Here is a 13,453-nt window from a genome sequence, read left to right on the forward strand (position 1 = left end):
TTCCACTTCAGGTTTTCTAAATGTTTCACCTTTCATCCTTAATCTATGACTTCTAGTTCTCATCTCACCCAACCTCTGAAAAAAGCCTTCTTGCATTTATGCTATCTATACCCCTCATAATTGTGTATACCTCTACCAAATCTCCCCTTATACAGGTTTCCCCCGCCATCCGAAGGTAGAGCGTTCCTATGAAACGGTTCATAAGCCGAAATGTTGTAAAGTGAAGAAGCAATTACCATTTATTTATATGGGAAAAATTTGTGAGCATTTGCAGACCCAAAAACAACCTACCAAATCATGCCAAATAACACATAAAACCTAAAATAACAGTAACGTATAGTAAAAGCAGGAATGATATGATAAATACACAGCCTATATAAAGTAGAAATACTTTTCCACAATCATTACTGCACTGTTCTCTGTAGCAAAAATCTCACGCAAGCGCCGTCGGCAGAAAATCTCACGGAAGCACTGTTGGCAAAAACTCGGCGCAAGCGCTCTCCAGTAACCTTTAAGCTATGAAGCTGCCAAATCATACCAAATAACACGTAAAAATACACAGCCTATATAAAGTAGAAATAATGTATGTACAGTGTAGTATCACTTACCGGAATTGGTTCAGCGCCGGGCACACTGATGATGGTGTGTTAGGCTGAGTCGTCGCAGGTTTGGGTGCGCAGTGGCCCCCACCCTCCAGGCCACCATCGATACATTGCCGTGAAGCATGCAGGGGTGCAGTGGTAGCAGGGAGGCACACAGCACATCTTTAAGAAAAAAGCCGAAATAAACAAGCTAATTAATTAGGTGTCACCCGGCACGTAATTGTCGGCCCAGATCAGTGCCGATTTCCGATTGCGTCATCTCTGATCTGGTCCGACATTTATGTGTCGGGCAGCACCTAATTAATTAGCTTGTTTATTTCAGCTTTTTTCTTAAAGATGTGCTGTGTGCCTCCCGGCTACTACTGCATTCTCCGCGAATCGCGGGGTGGTGGGACACTGGGCTGTCATCTCATTGTCTGTTTCCATTAGAGCAGGCAGCTCATGTTCTGCTATGACCGCCTGCCTCGATGTCGAAGGTCGAGGTTCGTCGTCTGCTGTGGCTGATGTGGAAGGCTTGCTTGACTGCTGAGCCTCGCGCATTTTTCTATCATACAGTTCTTTGTAAGGACTCAAACCATCCTGCAAATATCCCCTAAACCTAAGTACCCTTTCAAAATTGAAATCGTACTTTAACATTGCAGCAAAAATCTCATGCAGTTGCTTCACGTTCAGTTCCTGGACGACTTCACTTTCGGTCCGTTCGCTACTGCATTCAGTTTCAATTGTTATTCTTTCCTCTTCCAATTGCATCAGCTCTTCATCTATCAGTTCTTAGTCATGGGATGCCAAAACTTCTTCAACATCATGTTCGTCAGCTTCCACAACCCAAACTCACTTAGTCCTTACTTCGTTCACCACGATCGAAATGCTTAATTATGTCTAGTTTTACGCTAAGTGTAACACCCTTACGAGCTCTTTTAGGCTTTTCCAATACCTTAGAATTCATCTTGCAAATGGCTGCTCACAGGCACGTGTTTAAGCAATGCCAGCGAGAATGCCGTTCGGAATTCGGGGGAGAGCGGCTGCTCGGGTCGCGTGCTGCTTTTTCTTCGTAACAGTGAAAACACCTTCTGAAAGCGAAAACGGTACTACTGTAGGTCTTTCGTAACCATGAGGTTTCGTAAAGCGAATGTTCGAAAAGCGGGGGACACCTATATTTAAAAACGTAAACACAAGGAATTCTGCAGATGCTGAAAATTCAAGCAACACACATCAAAGTTGCTGGTGAACGCAGCAGGCCAGGCAGCATCTCTGGGAAGAGGTACAAGAGGTCCTGACGAAGGGTCTCGGCCTGAAACGTCGACTCTACCTCTTCCTAGAGATGCTGCCTGGCCTGCTGCGTTCACCAGCAACTTTGATGTGTGTTGCTGGACACCTGTATTTGTAACTTCGAGGAATAAAGTTCCAACCTATTCAACCTTACTCTGCAACTCAGGTCCTCAAGCCCCGGTACCATCCCTGCAAAATTTCCTTGTAGCCTTTCAACCTTACTGATGTCTATCCTGCAGGTAGGTGACCAGAACTGCACACATTACTCCAAATTTGACATTACCTTTACATTATAAAACTGTAACATAACATCCCAACTCCTGTATTCAATTATGAAGGCCAGTGTGTCAAAAGCTCTTTTTAATAACCTTGTCTACCTGTTACACCACTTTTAAGGGATTATGGATTTGTATCCCTAGATCCCTGTTCTACCACTCTCCACAGCACTGTCTATGCCTATCTGATTTTTCCAGTCTCTAAATAGATTAAAATTGTCCATGATAATCACAGCGCTCTTTTAACCAGCTGCAATTGTTTACTCTTTTATACTCTGTTCAAATGTATGGTCACAGATAAGAGGCCTGTATGCTGTTCCCACAAGTGACTTCTTACATCTATTTTGTCTTAACTCCATCCGAATTGCTTCTGCATCCTAATTTCCAAATTTAGGACATCCCATGTTGGTTACCATTAACTATGATGCTTTCAGTAGCCTTCAATATTTGGATTCCATTCGATGACATCTTGCAGCCATATGTTTATAATGGTTTCAAGTCATAATTAGTTATTAAATCATACAGTTATTCACAATTAATCCACTTTATTTCAGATTCTTTGTCCATTCAATGCAGTGCAGAGCTTTTAATCTTATTCTTTTTTTCTGTATCCTTTAGCCTTATCTTCTGCTGTGATGTTAGATTCGTATTCCACATCCCTTTCACAGTATGTCATTATCAAAATTTATCTCCATATCTCCATATGAAGAAATGCAGGGAGCTATCCCTGATATCCAAAATATATTCAAATATATTTATCCCTCAATCCAACACAGGACAAAATTACTGGATTACATTTTGTGAGGAAATGTCAGCATTTGATAAATAAATTAGTTAATTAAAGTTCAGAATGTTGAATGTTTCTGAATATTTCTGAAATGCTTTATATTTGAAAAATGTCATTGTTACTAACTGAAGATATCTGGCTTTTGCGGATGTCTGAGTCTTTTCAGCAGCTTGGTCATAGAGGCTTTTTCTTGGCTTCCCTATGTGATGGGATTCATGTGGTGGAATTGGTGTGTCTCTGTGGAATTTGGGGCTGAGATTATCCTACTACTTTACAGTTGTGGGGAGGGGAATACCAAAAAGAAGCAAAATTAGCCCAGCTCATTGTCTTGTTTGGGAATTTATTTATATGCTGATTGATTAGCATTTTTCACATTGTTGTGGGGGGTGGGGAGAGAGTGCAGTGTAAAAAGTTGTCAAGTGCTTTCACACATTCTGAAGTGGTGAATGCAGATATACAATTGCAAATCTGCAATTCAAATTGTATGGTCAATTAAGATAATTAAGTGATAGAATTTTTGCTCCTAACATGAAACTGAGGCTACGTCCACACTACACCGGATAATTTTGAAAACGCCGGTTTCGGGTAAAAACGACAGGCGTCCACACTAAGCGTTTTTCAAAATATCTCCGTCCACATTAGGCGGATATTTGGGCGAATCTCCTCCTACTGGGCATGCGCAGGACACACACAGAAAACTAGCGAAGAGGAAACGATATACTTCGTGCGCGTTTGTTCAGTTACAGAGTAGAAAAACTTTAAAGGAATTGCTCTTGGCTCTCGCACAGGAGGACTTAAAACTTAAAAAAAAATACTGGAGCGTATGGAGGCAACTGACAGGGAGTTCACGGACGGTATGACCCAGCTGACGACGAACATTGAAAAACTAACTCTGTTACATTAATAAAGCACCTTGTTAAATGTATAAAACGCCTGCATCAGCGTTATCTTGTATTTCCATACAATGTTACATTAGGCTGTTACACATCTATTGTCAGAGAAGTACTTGCATAAATAGGTAAACCACCTTCATACAAGCAAGGACAGAAAACAGGGCGAAGTGAGTATACGTATTTATTCAGTAAGCTATGGGTCAACTGGCTTCAGTCTCGTCCGTCTGTTCTGAAATTGTTAGGTGGTGGCGTTCAAGAAAACAATGAACATCTGTTCCAGCACGTCATGACAGCGTTTTTAAATAGTCAAAAAAACTCACTTTACAATTTAACTCTCACGCCGTTCACACCGATTGTGTGTTATAACAGCTTGCGCAGTACCAAGCAGAAGCAGAAAAAAGCATTGTTGTTGTGCTGTCATGACAGCGTTTTAAAATCTCTCCGGTTACCCTGTACACACTACGCCGGATATTAAGCGTTTTCAGATTTATTCACTCTGGAGAGTGTTTTCGAAAATCTCCGTTTTCGGGGGCTGAAAACGCCGGCTCAGTGTGGACGGGAGGGCAAAACGAAGAGAAAAAAGCTTCGTTTTCAAAATTATCCGGCGTAGTGTGGACGTACCCTGATTGAAACGTTGTATTTTTGGTGTGTTCTTAGTGAAGAGTTTATTCCTCAATTATTAGTGATTTGAGGTCCAATGTACTATATTTATCAAATTTAGTTCCACTTGGAAAGTGGGTACTCAACTTGTTTTTGGATATGTGAATGATTTATTGTATAATTGGAAACTAAGAATTGAATTTAGATGCTGTAAAATGGGAAAATTATATACCTTACTAAGGTTTCATAAAAAGCAAAAATTGCATAGGTCACTAGATTCTAAAAGGACAATGAGTGTAAGGGCATTTTAAATGCCTGTAGTATTAGAAACAAGGTTAGTGAACTTGTGGCACAGATCAGTACCAAGGCATATGATTTAGTGGCCATTACAGAAACCTGGTTGTAAGGTGGAGATGACTGGGAATTAAATATCCAAGGGTATCAGGTAATACGGAAAGATAGGCAGGAAGGTAGAGGAGGTGGGATGGCGCTCTTGATTAGGGATGAGTTCAGGGCAATTGTGAGTGATGATATAAGATCTACGGAGCAGAATGTTGAGTCCATCTGGGTAGAGATTAAGAATAGTAAAGGAAAGAAAATCACTGGTGGATGTTGTCTATAGGCTACCGAATAAAAATATTGCAGTGGCAGAGGAGGTTAACCAAGAAATAACTGAGGCTTGTAAGAACAGTTGTCATGGGGGATTTTAACTTCCACATTGGGTGAATCAGGTTGGTCAAGGAAGTCTTGAGGAGGACTTCTTAGAATGCATCCGTGATGGCTTTCTTGAGCAGCATGTTAGTGAACCTACAAAGGGAAAATACAATCTTAGATCTAGTCCTGTGCAATGAGACAGGTAAGATTAATGATCTTATAGTCAGGGATCTTCTTGGAAAGAGTGTTCATAGTATGATTGAATTTCGCTGCAGATGGAGGATGAAATAGTTAGATCTAGAACTAGTGTATTATGCTTGAACAAGGGAGACTACAACAGGATGAGGGAGGAGTTGGCTAATGTGGATTGGGAGCACAGGCTATTTGGTAGGACAGTTGAGGGAACAGTGGAATACTTTCAAAGATTTTTCGCAGTGCTCAACAAAAGTATATTCCAGTCAAAAGTAAGGACAGTAAGAGTGGGGAGAGCCAGCCTTGGATAATTAAGGAAATAAAAGATAGTATCAAATTAAAAACTCATGTGTACAAAGTTGCAAAGAGTAGTAGGAGACTGGAGGTTTGGGAAAACTTTAAAAAGCAACAGAGAACAACTAAACAAGAAATAAGGAAAGGGAAGATAGAGTATGAAAGTAAATTAGCACAAAATATAAAAACAGATGGCAAAAGTTTCTATAAATACATAAAGTGGAAGAGGGTGGCTAAAGTCAACGTAGGTGCCTTGGAAGACGAGAAGAGGAAATCGATATTAGGTGATAAGGAAATGGCTGAGGGGTTGAATGACTATTTTGTGTCGGTCTTCACGGTGGAGGACGCGTCTAATATGCCAAAGGATGTTATGGATGAAATGGGAGGTGAGGACCTCTGTAAAATCACTGTCACTAAAGAGATAGTGATGAGCAAATTAGAGGACCTGAAGGTAGATAAGTCCCCTGGTCCTGATGGGATGCATCCCAGGGTACTAAGGGAATTGGTGGAGGTTATAGTAGATGCGTTGGTAATCATTTATCAAAACTCTCTAGGACTTTGGGCAGGTCCCAGTACATTGGAAGACAGCAAATGTCACGACACTTTTTAAAAAAGGATGTAGGCAAAAGACGGGCAACTATAGGCCAGTTAGCTTAACATTTGTAGTTGGGAAAATGCTTGAAGCTGTCATTAAGAAATAGCGAAATATTTAGAAAGGAGTGGTTCCATTAGATAGAAGCAGCATGGATTCGGAAAGGGCGGGTCCTGTTTGACAAACTTACTGGAGTTCTTTGAGGACATAATAATTGCAGTAGATAGAGGGGAACAGGTGGATGTCGTATACTTGGATTTCTAGAAGGCGTTCTATAACGTGCCACTCAAGAGACTTATAAATTAGATACGGATGCATTGCGTCAGAGGAAGTGTATTGGCATGGATAGTGGATTGGTTAACCAATAGAATGCAGAGAGTTGGTATAAATGGGTGTCTCTCCGGTTGCAGGCAGTGGTGAGTGGGGTGCTGCAGGGGTCGGTGCTGGGCCCGCAGCTGTTTACCATTTACATTGATGATTTGGTAGAGGGGGCTGAGTGTAGCATAGCAAAATTTGCTGATGAGACTAAACTGAGTGGAAAAGCAAATTGTACAGAGGATGTGGAGAGTCTGCAGAGGGATATAGATAGGTTAAGTGAATGGGCCAAGGTCTGGCAGATGAAATACAACATTGGTAAATGCGAGATCGTTCATTTGGAAAGAATAATAGAAAGGCAGATTATTATTTAAATGGTGAAAGATTGCAGCATGCTATTGTGCAGAGGGACTTGTTCATGAATCGCAAAAAAGTTGGCTTGCAGGTACAACAGGTTATTAAGAAGGCAAACGAAATGTTGACCTTGATTGCTAGAGGGATTGAATTCAAGAGCAGGGAGGTCATGCTGCAACTATACAGGGTACCGGTGAGGCCACACCTGGAGTACTGTGTGTAGTTCTGGTCTCCATACTTGAGGAAGGATATACTGGCTTTGAGGCAGTGCAGAGGAGGTTCACCAGATGAGTCCAGGGATGAAGGGGTTAGCCTATGAGGAGAGATTGAGTCGCCTGGGACTATACTGTCTGGAATTCAGAAGAGTGAGAGGAAATCTTATAGAAAAGTACAAAATTTTGAAAGGGGTAGATAAGATAGAAGTAGGAAAGTTGTTTCCATTGGTAGGTGAGACTAGAACTGGGGGACATTGCCTCAAGATTCAGGGGAGTAGATATAGGATGGAGATGAGGAGAAACTGTTTTTCCCAGAGAGTGGTGAATCTGTGGAATTCTTTGCCCAGGGAAGCAGTTGAGGCTTCTTCATTAAATATATTTAAGATATGGTTAGATAGGTTTTTACATAGTAATAGGGGAATTAAGGGTTATGGGGGTAAACTCAGATGGAGCTGAGTTTACGGATAGATAAGCCATGATTTTATTGAATGGCGGGGCAGGCTCGATGGGCCAGATGGCCTACTTCTGCTCCTATTTCTTTTTTTTTGGTGTGTGCCTGCGTGCATGCGCGTCTGTGCGTGTGCGTGCGTCGGTGATGATGTCTTTTTCATGGCTTTTGCAAGGCACAGAGTGAGAGAGACTATGTGGCGCGCCACTCCTCACCCAGACATTTTTGCAGTATTTTTCCCTCTTTATTTTACGCTTTGAGGTCAAGTTGGGATCTCGACACTCAACCCGGCACGGTTGGAAAGCGTACTCTGCTCCCGGGTCCGGTGCCGATGTTGTTGTGCCACCAGCCGGCCCCTGCTCCTATTTCTTATGTTCTTATGTTCATAAGTAATGTTACATCAAATAGTGGTATGCACCTTCCAAAGTTTTGTATAATGTTCCACCAAAACTGAATTATTTCTGAACATCTATATAACATTAATAAGAACTACACAATGCATCTGAAAGGGAGAGATCCTTTTTAACAATAAAAGCACCTTGACTTCTTTTAAAGACAATATAGATTAAAAACTAGCACTTGAAAGCTTAGTTCCACATGAAAGACTTCTAATTAAACTAAGCTTTACACAAATCTGGTTTTGAAAATGGAATACCTTTGTAGCTTACTTACAATAACCACCTCTAATGGTTCTGCAATCCCAAAATCCACGAACTGTGAAAACTAAGTCCAAGTACTTAGAAACATGTCAATTCTTCAATATACCCTGTAAGCGTGTGTCCTTAATCTCTTGGCTGTCCCATCCTCTTATTACAAATGTATTTATAATATCCTGAATGTTTGTACCAAGCAATATTGAAAGAAAATTAAATATCAGAAGGATTGCAACAGTTCAAGGAGATGGCCCAACACCATATCCTCAGGGAAAATGGGTCTTAAATAAAGAGATAAAACATACATTTAAAAATTTCCTCAGTTTTGCTAATTGTATCACTTACTACTTACTATTTTTAATCTTTTTTGAATCTTTTTTTAAAATCTAATGTGATTTTTTTAATGAGAAGATTGTAGTAGGTTTGAAATAAGTAGTCACGAGGCAAGACAAACTAAATAACGAGGCAAAACATTAAAGGGGTGCAGGAACAAGATCCCCCAAGCTGTTTGTACATAAGTAATTGAAAATGAGAGTTCAGTTGATAAAGCTATTAAAAGATCAGACAAAATTATAAGCTTCACACATAAGCATAGATTACGAAAACAAGAAGGTAATACAAAACCTTCATTTAACAAAACAGGTGTTTGGATCTTAATTAATGAATTGTGTCCAATTATGAGCACAAGACTTTACTACTACTGAAAGCACCAAAAAGATATGCTGGAATTAAGTCAGAGATCTATGACTTCAACTTGGAAGAAGGTCATTAGATGTGAGACATATCCTCATTACATGAATCTACAGTGCCTGTAAAAAGTATTCACCACACCCCACCCCCCAAGAAGTTTTCATATTTTATTATTTTACAACATTGAATCACAGTGTATTTAATTTGGCTTTTTTTAACACTGATCAGTAGAAAAAGACTCTTGTGTCAGAGTGAAAACAGATCTCTGTAAAGTGACCCAAATAATTACAAATATAAATCACAAAATAATTGGTTGCTTAAGGATTTACCTTTGTATTTGGAGTCTGACTCCTGATCCTTTTTTTCTCCGGTCCTGCTGAAGGAACTCAGTCTGAAATGGGGACTGTACTCTTTTCCATGGATGCTGCCTGGCCTACTGTGTTCTTCCAGCATTTTGTGTGTGTTGCTCTTCTCCAAAGTTGCAGTTATCTTGCAGACTGCATCAAGTTTTCCTTCAGGATTTCCCTGCATTTTGTTGTGTTCATTTTATCCTCTATCTCAGCATTTCTCAACCTTTGGGAACCCTTGAAATAATTTTCAGGTTTCGGGGAACCGGTGTAGAATTTATTATATTTATAGCTCACAGTACTTTAGCGTATCAGTAAGTAGTAGATATAATAATCCAAAAATAATTGTTAATGCTCTTTTGAGTAGGGAATGATTTTTTAGCCAACCTTTCTTGAAAGCTCATAAGGCAAATATAGCAAATTTCTGTTAAATAACTAGCTTAAGCCAAAATGGGATTTAATTTTTTTAAAGGTAGGCTTGGTAGATTTAATTTGAATAAAGGTTGTTAACTGATTTTAATTAATATTAATTACAACATGAAAATTTATTTGCAATGTTGAAGCAGTGTGTTGTGACTTCAGATTTCCTTTTTTTTTACAAGAGAAATGAAACCTCTCACGGAGCCAGTCATTGATGGCGCACCATCAGTACAGATGTCGAAACAGTTCCTCCAAGGCAGACCTTTTGTTTCCAGATATGAAGCTGAAACATTAAATATATCTTGGCCTTTGCTTGTTTTGGGCAGCTCTTTGCAACAGAAAACACTTTCTTGAATTTCACCATCATTAACAAATCGTACAAATGCTACAACATGATGACATTTTCTGGTGAAATCTGTTGACTCATCAACCCAGATAGAGAAGCTGTTGTTTTTCAGTTTATCACATAAAACCTCTTCAGCATCATGTGACATGTCATCAATATGTCAACTGATCGTACTGTTTGAGCGTGAAACCTTTTCAATTTCTCATACTACATCTTCTCCATAGGACCATATGACGAAGGAGCAGAATTTAACCATTTAGCCCATCGAGTCTGCTCCACCATTCCATCATGATCCCAGATCTCACTCAACCCCATACGCCTGCCTTCTCGCCATATCCTTTGATGTCCTGACTGATCAGGAAACTATCAGCTTCCATCTTAGATATACACATGGACTTGCCCTCCTCCACATCCTGTGGCAGAGCATTCCACAGATTACTTACTCTCTGGATAAAAAAAAATTACTCTTTACCTCTATTCTGAAAGGTTGCCCCTCAATTTTGAGGCTGTGCCTGCTAGTTCCAGAAATATCCTCTCCACATCCACCCTATCAAATCCTTTCAACATTAGGTAGGTTTCAATGAGATCCCCATGCATTCTTCCAACGAATTATTGTCCTTCCCCAGAATTATCACAAAGGCAGGGTCCAAAAAGGTGTGCTAGTTTGCAGTAAGAACATTAGATTTGAGGAACTTCAGAGAACTAGAACTTGTGTTGTGGTGTAACTATTCAGGTGGAATCTGACTTGTCAGAGGTGCCCCTGTGTTTCGCCGAGAGTTCAGAGCACAGGAATCCTCAGCAGGACTGACCAAGAGTGGTGTTAGTCTTGAAGCAGCGCGCACTTCCACAGATTTCATCAAGATTTACAGGAAGATGTTTTCTGCTTAGCATTGCTGCTTGCTGCACCTCCAACAATGTCTTTGGGTCAGCTGCAGAGTCATCAGCCAGGGACCATAACTCATTGATGTTTCACTCCCTTAGCCCTGGTACACCTCCAGGTGGTGTGGCAGGCCTACTCCCTGCCACCTGCAGCTTCCATTGGGGTTAGTTGGTCCCCCAGTTTCTTCCTTAACCACAGCCATGAGACCATAGGACATAAGAGCACAATTAGACCATTCTGCCCATCGTGTCTGCTCTGCCATTCCATCATGGCTGATCCCAGCTCCTACTCAAACCCATATACCTACCTTCTCACCATATCCTTTGATGTCCTGACTGATCAGGAAATGATCAACTTCTGTCTTAAATATACCCATGGATTTGGCCTCCACTGCAGTCTGTGGCAGAGCATTCCGCAGATTTACTACTCTCTGGCTAAAAAAAATTACTCCTTATCTCTGTTCTAAAGGGTCGCCTCTCAATTTTGAGGCTAGTTCTAGATACCCCCACCATAAGAAACGTCCTCTCCACATCCACCCTATTTAGTCCTTTCAACATTCAGTAGGTTTAAATGAGTTCCCCCTGCATCCTTCTGAGTTCCAGTGAGTACAGCTCTAAAGCTGCCAAACGCTGCTCATATGATAACCGCTTCATTCCCGGAATCTTCCCCATGAACATCCTCTGGACTCTCTCCAATGACAACACATCTTTTCCGAGATGTGAGGCCCAAAAATCAGAATCAGGTTTATTATCACCGGCATGTGTCATGAAATTTGTTAACTTAGCAGCAGCAGTTCAATGCAATACATAATATAGAAGAAGGAGGAAAATAAAGTAAAATAAAATATAATAATAATAAGTAAATTACAATATGCATATATTGAATAGATTAAAAATCGTGCAAAAACAAATAATATATATTAAAAAGTGAGCTAGTGTTCAGGGGTTCAGTGTCCATTTAGGCAGAGGGGAAGAAGCTGTCTTGAATCACTGAGTGTGTGCCTTCAGGCTTCTGTACCTCCTACCTGATGGTAATAGTGAGAAAAGGGCATGCTATGGGTGCTTGAGCTCCCTAATAATGGATGCTGCCTTGAAGATGTCCTGGGTACTTTGTAGGCTAGTACCCAAGATAGAGCCGACTAAATTTACGACCCTCTGCGGCGTCTTTCAGTCCTGTGCAGTAGTTCCCCCCCCCCCCGCCATGCCAGACAGTGATGCAGCCTGCCAGAATGCTCTCCACAGTACAACTATAGAAGTGTTTGAGTGTATTTGTTGACATACCAAATCTCTTCAAACTCCGAATGAAGTATTGATATGTTGGGACCAGGTTAGGTCCTGTGACAGTACTCCAAGTGCTACCTGACGAATGTCTTATAAAGGTTCCGCATTATCTCCTTACTTTTGCAATCTATTCCCCTTGAAATAAATGCCAACATTGCATTTGCCACCTTTGCCACAGATTCAATCTGTAAATTAACCTTCTGGGAGTCTTGCATGAGGACTCCTAATCCCTCTGCACCTCTGATGTTTGAACCTTCTCTCCATGTGGATAATAGTCTGCACTATTGTTCCTTTCCCCCGCTATCCGAAGGTAGAGCGTTCCTATGAAACAGTTCGTAAGCCGGAATGTCGTAAAGTGAATAAGCAATTACCATTTATTAATATGGGAAAAAATTTTGAGCGTTCCCAGACCTAAAAAAATAGCCCCCAAGATCATGCCAAATAACACATAAAACCTAAAGTAACAGTAACATATAGTAAAAGCAAGAATGATATGATAAATACACAGCCTATATAAAGTAGAAATACTTTATTGCAGCACTGTCTAATGCAGCGAAAATCTTGCGGAAGCGCTCTCGATAGAAACACTCTGTCCAGTAACCTTGAAGCTATGAAGCTGCCAAATCATACCAAATAACACATAAAAATACACAGCCTATATAAAGTAGAAATAATGTATGTACAGTGTAGTTTCACTTACCAGAATCGGGAAGACTCCAATAAATTGCAGTTTCGTCACAGTTAAACACTTATACGAATAAGCACCTGATGCAATTGGCAATCACCTCTGATCTGGACCGACAATTACGTGCCAGGCGGCACCTAATTAATTAGCTTGTTTATTTAGACTTTTTTCGTGAAGGTGTGCTGGGTGCGTTCCGACTACCGCTGCACCACTGCATTCTTCACAGCAATGTATCAGTCCACGGCCCAGAGGTTGGGGACCACTGATTAAACTATGAAGCTGCCCTCGCCTCAGAAACCGATCAAACCACCCATGACTACCTTTAAATTCCACTTTCGCAACACTTTCATCACCATCGTCCAGTGCTTTCTGGTTCAGCTTATTTAAAAGACTGACTGATTTCTCCTTAAGTATAAGAAAACTTAATGGAACACCATGCTTTGTACACCCATCAATGCACTCAAGCAATAGACTTTCCATTTTATCCATTATAGGATGCCGACTAAGAGAGACCAGTTTGTTACGAGCAGAACCAAAAGTAACATTGGCAGCTTTCAAAATTCTTTCTCTCTGCGGATAAATAGTGTGAATGGTGGATACAGGCAAGATCAACACACGGACAGTGTCCTTACTTCGTTCACTACGATCGAAACGCTTAATTA

At 40.7% G+C, this 13,453-nt stretch overlaps 1 protein-coding gene across 3 annotated transcripts in view; it reads left to right on the forward strand.

Annotated features, from left to right (window-relative positions):
* The window catches only part of dmap1 (DNA methyltransferase 1 associated protein 1), a 121,916-nt gene that overhangs the window by 21,677 nt on the left and 86,786 nt on the right, over nucleotides 1–13,453 (forward strand). The gene's annotated exons all lie outside the window — the stretch shown is intronic.

This window comes from Mobula hypostoma, chromosome 12 (genome assembly GCF_963921235.1).
Source record: "Mobula hypostoma chromosome 12, sMobHyp1.1, whole genome shotgun sequence".
NCBI classification, from domain to species: domain Eukaryota; kingdom Metazoa; phylum Chordata; class Chondrichthyes; order Myliobatiformes; family Myliobatidae; genus Mobula; species Mobula hypostoma.